At 45.2% G+C, this 14,290-nt stretch overlaps 1 protein-coding gene across 6 annotated transcripts in view; it reads right to left on the bottom strand.

Moving 5' to 3' along the window:
• The window catches only part of EPB41L3 (erythrocyte membrane protein band 4.1 like 3), a 102,043-nt gene extending 89,259 nt beyond the window's left edge, over positions 1 to 12,784 (bottom strand). For all 6 annotated transcript variants that reach the window (XM_065630150.1, XM_065630151.1, XM_065630154.1 and 3 more), the window contains exon 1: positions 12,722 to 12,784. The gene's annotated coding sequence lies outside the window, so the exon portion shown is untranslated. The remainder of the gene's footprint in view (positions 1 to 12,721) is intronic.
• Between the last annotated feature and the right edge of the window lie 1,506 nt (positions 12,785 to 14,290).

The raw sequence follows: 14,290 nt of genomic DNA, 5'->3' as shown, positions 1-14,290 counted from the left end.
AATACTTGACTTTCCAGCCTATAATTAAACTTTACAGCTGCCACACTCAGAGATGGCACCAATATCCATCATTTGTTTCTAAGTAGTCCCTGAAAAGATCTTCCAGCTTCGAAGACCATGGGCTAGGAGTAAAGCCTCTTACAACTACAGGTTTTAGGCTGAAAACCTTCCATTCACTTACAAATCATACCATCTTTTAACAGTGAAATTAAATGGTCAAGTAGTATTATCTCAATAATTAAACTAATGCATTTTTATAGTGCCAACAGGTGGATTGCAAAGAGCTTGAAGACTGATAGATAAAAGCTGCAAATACTTTCACATTTTGCATGAAAAATACACTGGAAAGAGCTGTATATCCACAATGACTTACAAAGTCCAAAGTTTAAACAGCAGCTCTGCAGTGTAAGAATTAGGATTTGGAAAGAATTGCTGAATAAACATAATGAAAAAACAAACATCTTACTTTAGATCACAACAGTAAATTGGGGTTAGCACTTCAATCCTGAAAAATCTGGTTTTCACATTCCTGTAAATGATTCCTTGAAAAATAGAGGTGGTTGGCAACCTTTTTGTCTGATGCTGTTGTTACAGTGTTCAAGAGGACTTGATACGAGAAAATTACTGGCTTCACAGTTGAAAAAGGGAAGGAGATGATGTCTACATTAAACACTGTGGTTTTGGGTAACATGACGTAACACAACACGGGGGCAGCTGAACAGAGCAGGTCAGGGCAGCATAACACTCAGTGCACACACGCTGCGGGCTTCAGGAGATTGATGATCTACAAGCCCTGCAGATGCAGGACAATAAAACCCTACCAGATAGCCACAAACTCATGTTACTTTTTAAAGTCCCAAATGTCTGGGACATCTGCTGAGCCTCTGAGTCCACAAAGCTTGCCCATCTGAAAGCTGGATAACCACACATGGCAACCCTGATCCTAGAGCTCTGCAACTCTGCACACTGCAGAACAGCAGCCAATGCAGAATCACAGAGAGATTTGGGTAGGAAAGGACCTTCAAAGGTCGTCTAGTCAAACCTCTCTGCCATGGGCAGGGACATCTTCAACCAGATCAGGTTGCTCAGAGCTCCGTCCAGCCTAGACTTGAATGTCTCCAGGAATGGGGCATCTACCACCTCTCTGGGCAACCTGTGCCAGTGTTTCACCACCCTCATTGTAAAAAACTTCTTCCTCATGCCTAGCCTCAATCTCCCCTCCTTTAGTTTAAAGCCATTACCCCTTGTCCTATTGCAACACGACCTGCTCAAATGTCTGTCCCCATCTTTCTTAGAAGCCCTTTTTAAGTACTGGAAGGCCGCAACAAGGTCTCCCCAGAGCCTTCTCTTCCCCAGGCTGAACAACCCCAGCTCTCTCAGCCTGTCCTCAAAGGAGAGATGTTCTATCCCTCTGGTCACCTTTATGGCCCCCTCTGGCCCCTCTCCAACAGGTCCATGTCTTTCCTGTACTGAGGGATCCAGAGCTGGACACAGGACTCCAGGTGGGGTCTCACAAGGGTGGAGTAGAGGGGCAGAATCACCTCCCTTGACCTGCTGCCCATGCTCCTTTTGATGCAGCCCAAGATCTCCAAATACTATTTTTTATAGAGTAGGGCAACATTTTTTGAGTGTCAAAGCACTATCATTACAAACAGTGAGTGGGCTCCATTCATAACATGACTGGCAAGTGCACCAGTCTGCAGTAATCGCATCAGCTGCTAATGAAGACACAGGGATGTTCAGGGTCTGCCACCCTCTTTTCTCTTGTTAACATGTTCAGAAGTCACAGTGTGCTTCGGCTATTGCTTCATGTGTCAAGAGACAGGTTGAGTGCTTAGATCCAGCCTTTGCATTTCTGAAACCACAGGCTGACTTCTTGCTAGATGAAAGCTGCAAGCCTTGCTGAAAGTTATCTACCATTTATACAATGCAGGGACACCTTCAGGAAAGGAATGCATCCATTGTCAATTCTATCCTACTGGCTGAGATTAACAATTTAACATTAAGGTTTTAATGTTGCGCAGTTACTGAAATATTTTGCAAGATTTATCTGCTACTGTAAGGCTATTTTGGTAGGCTACCAGAAGATCAATCATTTGTGTTTTGTCAAGTCTAAAAAGCATCACTGCTCAGTAAAGAGATCATACTAGACAGGTGCAAAAATTCAAAGCTTGGACAGCTATGGCTTGTTCCTAGTGCCAAGGCAAGAAAGGTCAACATTTTAAATGGAAATTGATATACTTCCAGTTCTATCTAAACTACAGGTAAAACTTTCCTCCCTCCTTACATTAAACATATATTTTTAAACGTGAATTTTGAAGACTGCACATGACATGTTTAATCTTCAAATATTAATGCTTTGAAAGGTTAGGAGCATGCAAAAACAGCGTTTCATTGAAAACTGTTTGTCAGTTTTAATCACAGGATAGCTCTGTAAGAGGTGTGACTGATGCAATTTAAATTTTCACCTGACAAATAAAATTATTAATCTTTGCGGTGCCTACAACAAAGGATCAAGCAGAGCAGTCAGTCAGCCACCATCTCTGGGAGCTATTACAGAACATTTTGGGGATGGGAAAGCAGCACCTGGCAGCATCTCGGCGTGAAGCAATTCTCCCTGCAGGCGCTGCAGCCAGGAGGGTACAACATCTCCATCCTTGCCCCAACTGCTGCTTCCTCGCTTTTGTTTTCCGAATCAAGGGAGGACCTTGGGCAGCCCCAGTTATACGAAACGCTGTGTTTTGCAATGAAAGTGACAGAGAAACAAAGTTGAGGGCTTTATCTGTGCCTGGAAAGAGCTGATCATTCTGTACCAGCAGCTCTGGCAGGGCGGACTAAGGAGCTTTTCACTTGCATCTGAATGAAAGCCTTACCTGTCATCAGTCACTACTTCATCTCCCTACAGAAGGTGATAAATACTCCAAGCTCCCACTAAGTTTTCAAAGAGTTGCCTTTTTCTAACAGAATATACTTGTCACGATGCCTTACCACCCCACTTCTGAAAGATACTATGCATTATGCAGAGCTGTCATCTCAAGTGACATTAAATATTACTCTTAGGCACTAACTTTTTATCTCTCTTATATTACTGATCAATATTTTCCTTATTATGTATCTAACTAGAGTTCAGAAAGAAATAAAGTTCTAAAAATTTCAATGGAGTAACTTAAAATGGGGTTTCCATATACCATAATTTCAGAATACTTAGTTAGCGTAGGTTATGCAAGATCTTAAAACAAAGGCTAAATACCACCAGAAAGAGGATTCCTCACTTGAGAATCTCAAAATTTCGGGCTTAAACATGCCACTGGTCAAAGAGGGACTTCTGCCCAGCCAAGTTCTCCAACTAGTATGTATTTAAGTAGGAAATAATCCTGTTCATCATGTAAACACTTCTTCAGGCTCTTGTTAATGTTTGTGCCATGCTTTCTGAATTTCTGGACAGTTTCTTTCAGGCTCAGCAGCTAACATTTAATCAAGAAATATTTAAGCACTAGTATTTTTTAAACAATGGCACGTAAGCAGAAATAATTGGTTATCACATCTACATAACAAAGTCAAAATACAGCCAGTGGAAACCAGATACTAAACACTTGCCTTCAGCTGAACTAGTTTTGTTTGGAAAACGAACAGACAATGCATTTCCTTGGCCAAGACCTTGATTTGTTTGCCAAGTCCCATCCTGCAGTGATTATTTTCTTCTTACAACAACATCCCAGGCGCAGAGGACACTATCAAGGAAGACGACTCACAGTTCTGCAGGTTAGGAACAACAACAGCCCTGATGTGCCTTAAAAGATCGTAGCAAAGAGTTTTTAGTAAACTAGGTGATGTAGGATGTAGTAAATGTATCTATTTTATCCCTTTATAACCGCTTGGAAGCTAAAGAATGATGAAGATCTTAGTGCAATTTGTATCTTTAAAACATGATGGCTCATTGCTGCATCATCTACTGCACATCAGCATTTTTTTTACTAAGACAAATAAAAAAAAAGCACAGCAAGATTTCTTACAAATCTATGGAGATATTGAACACTTGTATCATTTTCCACAAACTGGTTAGAAGAAGAAAGCATAACCACACTGGTTGTGTTCTTCAAAGCAACATCACAGGATCAGAAGGTCATGAGGGCATCTTCTGTCATACCAGCGACCTTGCTTTTAAATGGAAGAAACGCTGGCAAGAGTTAGAAAGCAGTTCCTCATATGATGGCATAATGCAGGACACAGGCAAACCTCAAAATAAAGTGCAATAACCAAACTGCTACTAGGGTGAGGTGATTCAGAATAAGGGATGGGTGAAAATGCAACAACCGTGTCTACACAGCGGATAAGGAAAAAAAAAAATTAGCTGAAGAGGGAGTCCACAATGAGACAGAAGGTTTATTTTAATACAGACACCCTTGTTGCAGAAGCTGCTGATACCCTTCTGGCCAGTGCAACACAGAAACTACAACCACCTTGACTCTGTAGGTAACCCCCAAATGACGCCATGTTCTGTACACTGGCGAGAGACGTTTTATGTCTGCTCCAGTAGCAAAGAAGTGGAAAGTTGGTAAAAATTTAAAAAGAAGGACATTTTTTTTATTCTTCAGTTCTGCATCCTTAATTCAATCACTGTCCCCTCAGGCTGAGAGGACCGGCTTTACTGCTCCGCATTACCGTGTTAGTAGAGAAGCTGCAAAGTACAATGTTCATGGTTTATATATAACATGAAAGTAAGAAAAATATTTTGGGGTTTGCACAATGAAGAACAAGTCAAGAAATCTGTGTCACACCACTGGCAAATGAGGATAAAGCCCTTTTGAACTTTAAACGTGAAATTCTGGATGGTTTGGCTTTGCAAGAACTGTGGTCAATGGGCACAGATCAGAAATAACCACCTCAACACCAACACTCTGAAGAGAAAGCCAGGCTTTTCAAGTAGCTTGAGCCATATCAGCATTTCACCAGCACAATAATTAGTTGTGGGGCATATTTAGTTATGTGCAAATGCAAGTAGGCACACAGTTTATCCAGACAGAAAGCCTAGATGAATATATTCAAATATACTGATGAAGGTGGTGGGCACTGTCTTTTCTCCCTGACTTGGACAACTGGTGGGGGTGGAAACATTGTCTGCTGGCTCTTCCTCTCTAACCCATCACAGGCAGAAAAGGATTCCCAAGACTGGATTAAACTAAGACAAATCAACTATTTTCTAGTTCTTGAGGATGTCATTAAATAGGGTTGCATGCTAAGTGATTGAGGTGCGGTGGTGATCTTTTTTACTTCTACTTTTTCTGACATATCTACTATAGCACATGAATATATTATTTATTGTCATTATATATACATGCATAACCTACATACAAGACTAGTGTCATTGAGGGCAAGACTGAGCACAGAATGCAAACCAGTGTCAACAGCAGATCTGAACCAGAGTAGAGCCTGCCCACAGCCCCTGCTTGCTGCAGTGAATTACCCACACTTAGCTTGCTACTCCTGCAAGTAAGCGATCAAACCCCAACAGTGTGCTGGCACAGTATTAAAGGACCCCCCTAATTGCCATGCCTCAAATTCCAGCTCTAAGCCTGCTAAGAGAAAGCCTGCAAAACTCTTTAATAAATCATAGAAATCAAAGCTGGAAATCAGGTCATCTTGCACGCACCTCCTATCTGCACCATGAGTTTGCTACCCATACGGTGCTGCTGAGTGCCCTGCCTCAGTGACTCCTAAATGATTCAAGCACTGAGGTTTCTCCCAATTCCTCAGGCTGCCTGTTACAGAGCTCAGTGAACCTCACCATCCTTATGCTTCCCTCCTACTAGCCTCATCCTCTCCACCCCAGTTGTTGCCTCCATTCCATTTTGTTCTTGTACCTTTTTATATCTCCCTCCAACTCCTTCAAAATCTGCTCCTGATGCTACCATAACCACCACCCGGCAAAAATTGTTGCTCAGGAAACGTTCTTCTGCCTCTCCTGTAATCCCACTGTAGTGTGCTGCTATTTTTAGAATAAAAAGGAGGTGGTGAAGCGAATGAAAGGCTGCCAGCTCCAGCTGTACAAGAATAACACTCCAGTACATGGAAACAACATTACGGTGTTTCCCTTTAAGCACATATAATTAACCAAAACTTTCAGTCTTCTGGAATGATCAAAAAAAGAGAGACAGAAGAAATGGAAAAGACAAATTCCAAGGTAACAAACCCTTCATATCACTTCACCTTTCAACCCTGCAGCTGTTCCGCTCCTTCCAGGGTTGTTCTCAAGATTTTATGTCAGTGTTTGCCTAGCAAGACAGATGGTTAAACCAGCCACATACTGCCAGTAATAAATGATCAATTAAGAAATCTTCTTACAACAAGAGGCAACTTTGCCTAGTGCCAGCCCCTCAAGTGGGAGTGAGACCTGTGTTTTACTCCTGCTTTGAGACAAGGCGATGTGCTGACCTCTGAAAAGGCACCTGTCAGTCACCTTCCCCAACCTCCCCAGCTAGTGCTAGTGCCAGATTCACCATGCCAAGGGCTCTGTGCAACCAGCGCCTGGACTACCAAGACCACACAGCTAAACCAAGCAGACCCTTCTTTCCTGAGAGCACACTTTTATACCTCACCTGCCATCTTTACATTTATCAAACCTCATATTTACCAATATGTCAGGTTAGGAACCACTACAGGCAACAAACCAGAGATACTAGGTTTCTTGCCGCAAATACTTCCCATAGGCAATCAGCAATGTCTGTCTCTGTTTAGATGTATATGCAATATATATACATGCAGCTGTGGTTCATCCACACCCATTGCATCATGGTGGGGAGCAGAGTGGGTGAGCGCTGCCTGCCTCAGCCGTTGCTCTGCAACCGTGGTAATTTAATGGAAAGAAAGCAGCTATGAATTCAGCAGACCTGGTGAAGTAATCATCTCCAAGGTCCTCGGAGAGATTACAGCTTCCTGACCTAAACTATGATTTGGTAGGGTCAGATTTTGATACCTCTGTTTACACTGAATTGAGCCTTGCTTCACAGACAGGCATACCAATTTCTGTGGGAAGAATGGCAGATAAAGATATTCCCCAATGCAAGTCAGGGTGCAAGAACAGGTCTCACAGTTAGCATAAACATATGTTTCCTAGGTCTGGGAGAGCGCTTTTTTTTTTTTTTCCCTCTTCACAGTCTGTTTGCATTTGCTGGCTTATTAAACAAGATTTTATTTGCAGCTAGTACGTCCTTGGAAACCAGGAGGTGTTACACATAATTGCCCTCAGATTCATAAGGAGTAAACAACAAGGTAACCACTACCACCAGGGACTCCTCCTGCTCCATCGCCACCAGCAATGTCACGCTCCCTGGCTGCTGGGAGCAGTGTCACCTCCTGCCACCTGGGAAAGGCTGCTGGGGCACCCAGCTGTGCGGCTGCCTCCCCAGATTTACTCACCTCCTCCGGGGAGGTGGAGATCACTGGGACTGAGACACTGCAAGGGGTGAAGCTCTGAGGATGAGGAGCGCAGAGGGACAATCCCAAACTGGGAGGAGGGAAGGGGGTAGATGCTCAGCCACCTTCCCAGGAGATGGGAAGTATGGATGGTGCCAGAGGTTCCTCCCAAAGGAAGAGGCACCCAGCCAGTGACCGCAGCCAGGGGAAGGGGATGTGCAGTAGGAGGGAGAGGCAAGAGCCTGGCTGGGGTAGCAGGACCCAACTAAAGGGAACAGCAAAACCACAGGTGCAAGTTTGTGGCTTGATCTGGTCTGACACAGGCCAGGAGACAGGAGTTTGCCCTTCCTCTCTGCCATGAACTGGCTCATCCTCTATCGATAGGGCTCTGACCAAGAGCCTGTCAGGGTCAGGCATTCCTACCTCAAATATACTCCCGCTTTACTACCTGCAGCCCATCTGGGTTCAAAACCTAGTCCCTGCTTAAGGAAAAAGGCTGCAATAAAAGCCAAGTCATAGATGCATGCTGTCCCTTGGTAGTTCAGATTTTAACACAGCCTGAGAACAAAAATGTCACCACTCTCCATTCCATGCAGGAGCTTTCCTTTCCTGCCTCTAAACCATTAAAGCAGTGCTATGACTTATCCCTTCTGTCACATTTATCAGTAAACACACATTTCATACAAATACATGCACACATGCATGTATCCAAAACTGTATCCTGCTTTTTTCTCTTTACACTCTCCCTCTTCCCAAAATTTTTCTTTATATTCACATATGCTTTCCATTTATTCTAGCCCTTTATCCCCCCCAACACACACTCTGAGTCCCCAGTTTCCACATTCTTCTTTAACCCTCTAAACTATAAAGACTTTTCTCAGTGGGCTCAAACATCTGGTGGGTAATCCTCATGCAGATTTCAGTACTTCTTTTGTTTCTCAGCTTGCCAACAGAACAGTTTTGATAGGTAGTGAAGCCACTGAAAGGGATTCTCTGTCTGTGGCACACAAAGTATTTACAAGATCTATAAAGGAAAGGGTAAAAATTGAAGGAGTCTATGTAAAAAGGGTTTGTTGATTTTTTCTTTTTTTTTTCTTCTTTACTTCTATGTACTTTCTAAACTTTTATTTATATTACCCTTTCATATACTGCATCCCACAGGATTCAAATAGATTTGTGTTTTAGAAGAGTATTATAATTTTCTTTTTGTTTTTATCTGTTTTATTCAAGAACAATCAGCTCTGTTGATACAGTCAAAGACCAAGTGAAAAGTAAAGATTTCATTTTCCTCCAGAGACAAAATCTGACAATTACTCAAACTGCATTATGTCAATTACTCAGGAAGGGTGCAGGAGATACCAAGTTTGCTGTCTACACAGCACATTGTCTCTGATTAACTCAGTTGTCCCAAATACTGACCCATTTCTGCTTTTCCACAGATATTTAGTCCTCAGCAATCCTCCCGAGTTTCTCTGCACCGATGCTTGTGGTGACAACGATTGAGACTGGCAGGGGCAGGCACAAAGGGCCCGTAGGATTTCTCTTACCCAAGCCAAGTGCTTACGCTCCTGTTCTCTACTACCTGTGCCGTTCATTTTAAGAAACTGAGATCTTTCCAATGAAAAGAAGCATTTCTTTTTGGGTGTTTCTAGTCCACAAGAGGAAGTGCTATGTGTTCATATACACATTTGTATACGAATTAGAACATTTGTATATGCATTAGAAATGGCTTATATTGGAGATTAAAAATTAAGATAAATGCGATAAAACCTGTCTAATGCATCACGTTTTCAGGAGTTCATCTCTTTTAAAAGCTTCCTTTATGGTATTGATTCAAACTGCTTAGCGATGCTTAATAAGTTGAGTTCTCGGTAAAGCTCTTGTACATATTCTATAACTTTCGTAACAAATAAAAGCAATTCATCATGATCCTTTGGAATAAACACATTTTCAGCTTAATTTTCAGCATAGTTGACAGCAATCATATTTTTCAGTTATATGTACACATTTATTTTCACTTGATTTGAGAGAAATTATGTCTGAACAAAAGACTTTGACAATTCAAACTCTGCAATCATAACATATTTCCAGTTTAAAATGTGATAAATAAGATGCTGAAACACAATATCCCAGAGCCATACTATACACATTGAAAAAGCCCAATCCTGCAGACTCATAACAGCTCTCCCTGCACAGACCAACCCTTTGTTTTCAAAGCCCAACTTACATTGAATGCGCACTGAATGTACACAGATTCTCACCCCAGGATGATTCCGATGTGATAAAGTAACAGAATTATTAATACTTTCATGCTGAAAACGCTGTAGCTTAAGAGATAAAGCTGATGCTTCATCTCATGAGAAACAAGTATTCTTTTATAACCGCTGAGACAACAAGCAGTCATTTACTGGTTCATGAGATTTCCATGAAACAAGTCTGAAAGTCACCCGCCATGAATAACACATTTAACACGTTTCAAGAAGTTTCTGTTAACTCAAGTTCATGCCTAAAATACGAAGAAGTGACATTTCACATATTCAAGAAAATAATCATGCATAGCCCCTGCAGAATTCACAGACACTGCACCAAATAACAAATCTAATAAATATACATGTGAGCATGCTACTGTGGGTCAAACCTACCACCAGTGCCTGTAAGTATCTATAAAAACCCCTCAGCCTTCAAAGAAAAACGTGTGAACAGTAATTTTTTCATCACAGAGTACATATTCAGCAGGCTTCCACCACAGACAAAAAAAATAATCTCACCCTGTTTAATTCAAAAATTACGTAAGTTGTAGCTTCACCTTCACTTGCTCCTTCTCGGAAGAGAGAATAAAACCCCAACTAAAATTAGACCTCTCCAGTTTTGCTGCAGTTCCCCAGCAGACAGACACAGCCCTGCCCTGCCAAGAGCCAGCAAGGCGGAGGCACAGGGGGGGCTGGGGATGGTGCCACACCCTGATGCTCCCTCCTCCTTCCTCCTCCTCCTCCTCCTCCCAAAGGCGAAACCTGCCCACCGCAGAAGCAGGCTCCCATCGGATGAGCTCCTGACACGCATCCTACCAGCTCCTCGGTCATACCGGGCAGTATTTGGGGAGAAAAACCCATCAGCTGCATCACTGACAGAGGGATGTGACTGCAGGCAATTAGTTCAGGGAGAACCCTGGGCTGTACAGGTCTGATTAAATAAAACCAATGTATTTTAAACACTTCCCGATGTGTTCCACCTTCTCTGCTGCAGTGAGCAGGTCTGCAGCACACCAATGGCTCAAGGAGCCCTCCTGCTCCAGCAGTGCTGTAAGGAACAAACTTCCAGTGGCTCTTACTCTAATGCAGTGCTCTCGGGCTCTCGTCTCCCCTTATTGCCATGCAGGTCTCATCCTCACGTTAGAGCTGAAAGTTTCCAGCCCAAGGAGACCAGCGTAGCAGTATTCACCTATATTATGCATGTACACGCACAGGTACAGCAAGACCTGTGAATTTAACCACATCATGATGCAGCAGGATGATCTTAACCTTTTTATACTCTATGAAGGGACCATTCTCCATCGACTCTGAGGAAAAGCATACACTTGATTGCATCTGACCAAGGTTTACAAGTCAAAACTTACATAATTTGCTCATTTTGTCTTTTTCTATGAGGCTTAGTTATACTTGTTTTCTTTACACAAATCTTTCAGCTTTCAAAGGAAACAGGCAAATGCTGACCATATTAAAAATAAAATGAAAAAGATACCATGCAGATTGCCACACTCTAAAAAGACAGATGCACATGGGACACTCCTAACCCAGAGCTTTCATTTGGCAAGTAGGCCTCTGCCTTGCTATCATTTTGACAGAAAAGACTTCAAATATCATAGGTAGTTTCCCTTCAACTTACAAGCAACATGCACGTTGAGTTGAGGAAATACTTTCCATCTCTACCCCAAACACAAGCACACACTGGAGAATAGCATTCAGACCAATAAACACCTTTACCAAGTGCCTTTCTTCTCAAGTATAGCCGCAAGAAATAAAAAAAATCAAGAAACTGCAAGGCCAGATATGTTATACTTCGCTACTTGCAATGATCACAGGAGTGCAAGTTTTCAAGCTTCCCAGTATATATGACAAAGTTTCAACTCCGAATGAAAAATAAGAAAACCTAACAAGGCAAAATACTATTTCCCAGGCTCCCCAGCCCCTCCCTGGTCACCCCAGTGCAAGGGTACCCAGCCGGGATGCAGGAGAAGGGGACCGGCACCACCTTCCTGCCGGCCACACCCGCGGGGTCTGGATTTCCCTTTGCCCACAGACCAGCTCCAGCACCGCAACTTCCACGCCGCGCTTCACGGGGACACGCGTGGGGTATTGGGGTGGTGGAGTAGGGCGGGGATCGCAGCGCCAGGACTCAGTCAGGCCACCCCACGCGCGGTTCTTCTTCCGTGCGGTTCCGGCAGCGCGGGGCGGAGCAGCCCCGGCCCGGCGGCCCCGACACCCGCGGGCGGTGCGGGGGGGCCCTTCGTGCCGGCCGGGACCGCGGGGTGGGGACCGAGGGGGTTGCGGTGCTGCCACTGCAGCGGTCCGGGGCTGCGATGTGCTCCGTGCATAACCACACCCACCGCATTGCAGAAGCCACGGCCCGGGGGGGGGGACATGGGGACGGACACAGGGAGGGAAACAACCCCCCCGCTCCGCCACCGCAAGGCGCGCAGCCCCGGCCGGGCGCTGCGGGAGAGAAGCGGGCGAGGGGCCCCGGCTCCCCCTGCACCGCCCAGGCGCTGTGCCCCCAGGTGAGCGGGGCAGCGGACACCCGGGGGGCAGTGTGCCCCGGGGAGGCTGGGAGTGCGCCCTACTAAGCCTCTGCCGCCTACAGAAGTTTTCCACAGAAATGCGCATCGCCCTAAAAAAATTAAAATTACAAGTCCTCCCGCTTCCACACCGCCCCCCCCTCCGCCCTCTGGCACAGCTGCGGCGGGCGCAGCCGTGTCCGTCGTCCCCCCCGCCGGGCCGCAGCGATCGCCTCCTGCCGCCATCCCCACTCTGCGGGGGGCACCGCTCGCTGCCTCCCCCGGCGCTCCCTCGGGCATCCCGGCCTCACGCACACGCCGCTCCCCGGCCCCCCTCCGCGGCTGCTAACTTAAAAATGGCTCCTAGGAATCAGGTTTACATATATAAATACGTATATATCAAAAAAAAAAAAAAACACCAAACCAAACAACAGAGGGGAAATGCAATCTGCCCATGTGCCCCCCCGGGCGTATCCTCCGTTTCTCCTTGCGGGGAGGACACTGCGCGCATCGGGGGCGGGAGCGGCGGGACGGTACCTTGGCGGCGGGGAGCGGCGGGGGCGGCCAGCGGCGGTACCGGGGCGCGGGGCTGCTCCCGGCGGCGGCGGCGGCCACGCGTCAGCAGCGGCAGCGCAGCCCGGCTCTGCCCAGAACGAGCCTCCGCCGCTTCCCAGCAAATCAGGGCTGCGGAGGCTCCTCCGGAGAGAGGGAGGGAAAAAGGAAAGAGGGAAGAAAAAAAAAAAAATGAGAGAGGGGAAAAAAAAAAAAAGGGAGGGGAAAAAAAAAAAGCCCAAGCCGCGGAGAACGGCAGAAGCTGGATACCGGCGGTGCGAGGCGGGGGCGGCGAGGGCCGGTCCTCGGGCACGCAGCAGGGAGGCCCCCCCGCCCTGCACTGGGATCCCCACCTGCGTCCAGAGGGATCCGGTCGGTTTTTGGCTCAGCTAAATGAATTTTTCTGTTTAGACAGATGAGTTTAGCTACTGCAGTTGCAACCAAACCCTAGCTATGGAGAGACTCCCATGGAACTTAAAAGCAGCAAGCTGAGTGCTGGCAAGGTCTGGCTTTGATTTACCCGTGGGGTTTTTTTATGGGGGAGTGTGGGAGGTGTACCAGCCTTTTTGATTTGAATTTCCAGTGACAAACCACATGCTTTTAATATCTGGGCCCTGTTTCACTAAACAGCATCATCAAAAATAAAGAGGTCCTGCCACACATTGGCTCCTGATCCAAAAAAGGTAACGTAAAACTGAACATGACTTTTGAGTTTTTACTACAACATAGACCACAACATGCCACATGTCAGAAGGCATAAAATATTCCTAGTGCATACAAAAGCCATTTGGGAGACTATAATCCTTTCACAATTTTGTTTTGGTATTATAAATATGTAGCTCCTCTTAGCATAACTGAGCTCTCCAGTGTCTAACTACAAGTGATACAAGCAGCTACAGGATCTGAGACTCTGCTGCACCACGGCACTCAGGGGCACTGCTCATTCGCATCTCTGAGGGACCAGAAGCAGCTGAACTTGCTTTTTTCCAGAGAAGGAACTGGTCATGGGAAAGGGTAGCAACGGCTAGCTATGGGAGAGCCACAGACTGAAATGCTCTCATGCAGCACCTTCAATCTTTTTGCAATGAAGTGGATAACTTAGGCACATGAGGTTTATTCTCTCTTTAGATAGTGTATTTTGAGAGCTACTCAAAATGGTAAGATCCAAATTCTATTCAGGCCTTCAATATGAATCAGGGGGAGAAAAAAAATCTCCTTTAACTAGGATTTAAGAAGGGAAAGAGGTTTTGACAGTAGGCAGCAGACATACCATTGTACGATTTCTCAGATCTGCAAAACTGTGCTGCTCTGTATTTAATGCAGAATTGTAGCAAGACGGCAACCCCACCCCCCCGCTTCGCCTGCCATGCAGGAGTGCCATGTAGCAGATCTGGCACACCATAACATGTCTAAGAAGGAGAGAGACTTCAAAAGGAAAATGCGTGCCATCAACTAAGAGAGGGCATACAGTCATGCAGCTGAAATAAAAAGACTTGTATGCCCTTCTCCACCACGAGCTCTGTAAGCCATCATGAATCACAAGGGAATGGACTT

The sequence above is a fragment of the Caloenas nicobarica genome, chromosome 2 (assembly GCF_036013445.1).
Source record: "Caloenas nicobarica isolate bCalNic1 chromosome 2, bCalNic1.hap1, whole genome shotgun sequence".
Classification (NCBI taxonomy): domain Eukaryota; kingdom Metazoa; phylum Chordata; class Aves; order Columbiformes; family Columbidae; genus Caloenas; species Caloenas nicobarica.
The sequence above is the reverse complement of the archived record's forward strand: the minus strand, read 5'-3'. Positions and strand labels throughout refer to the sequence as shown.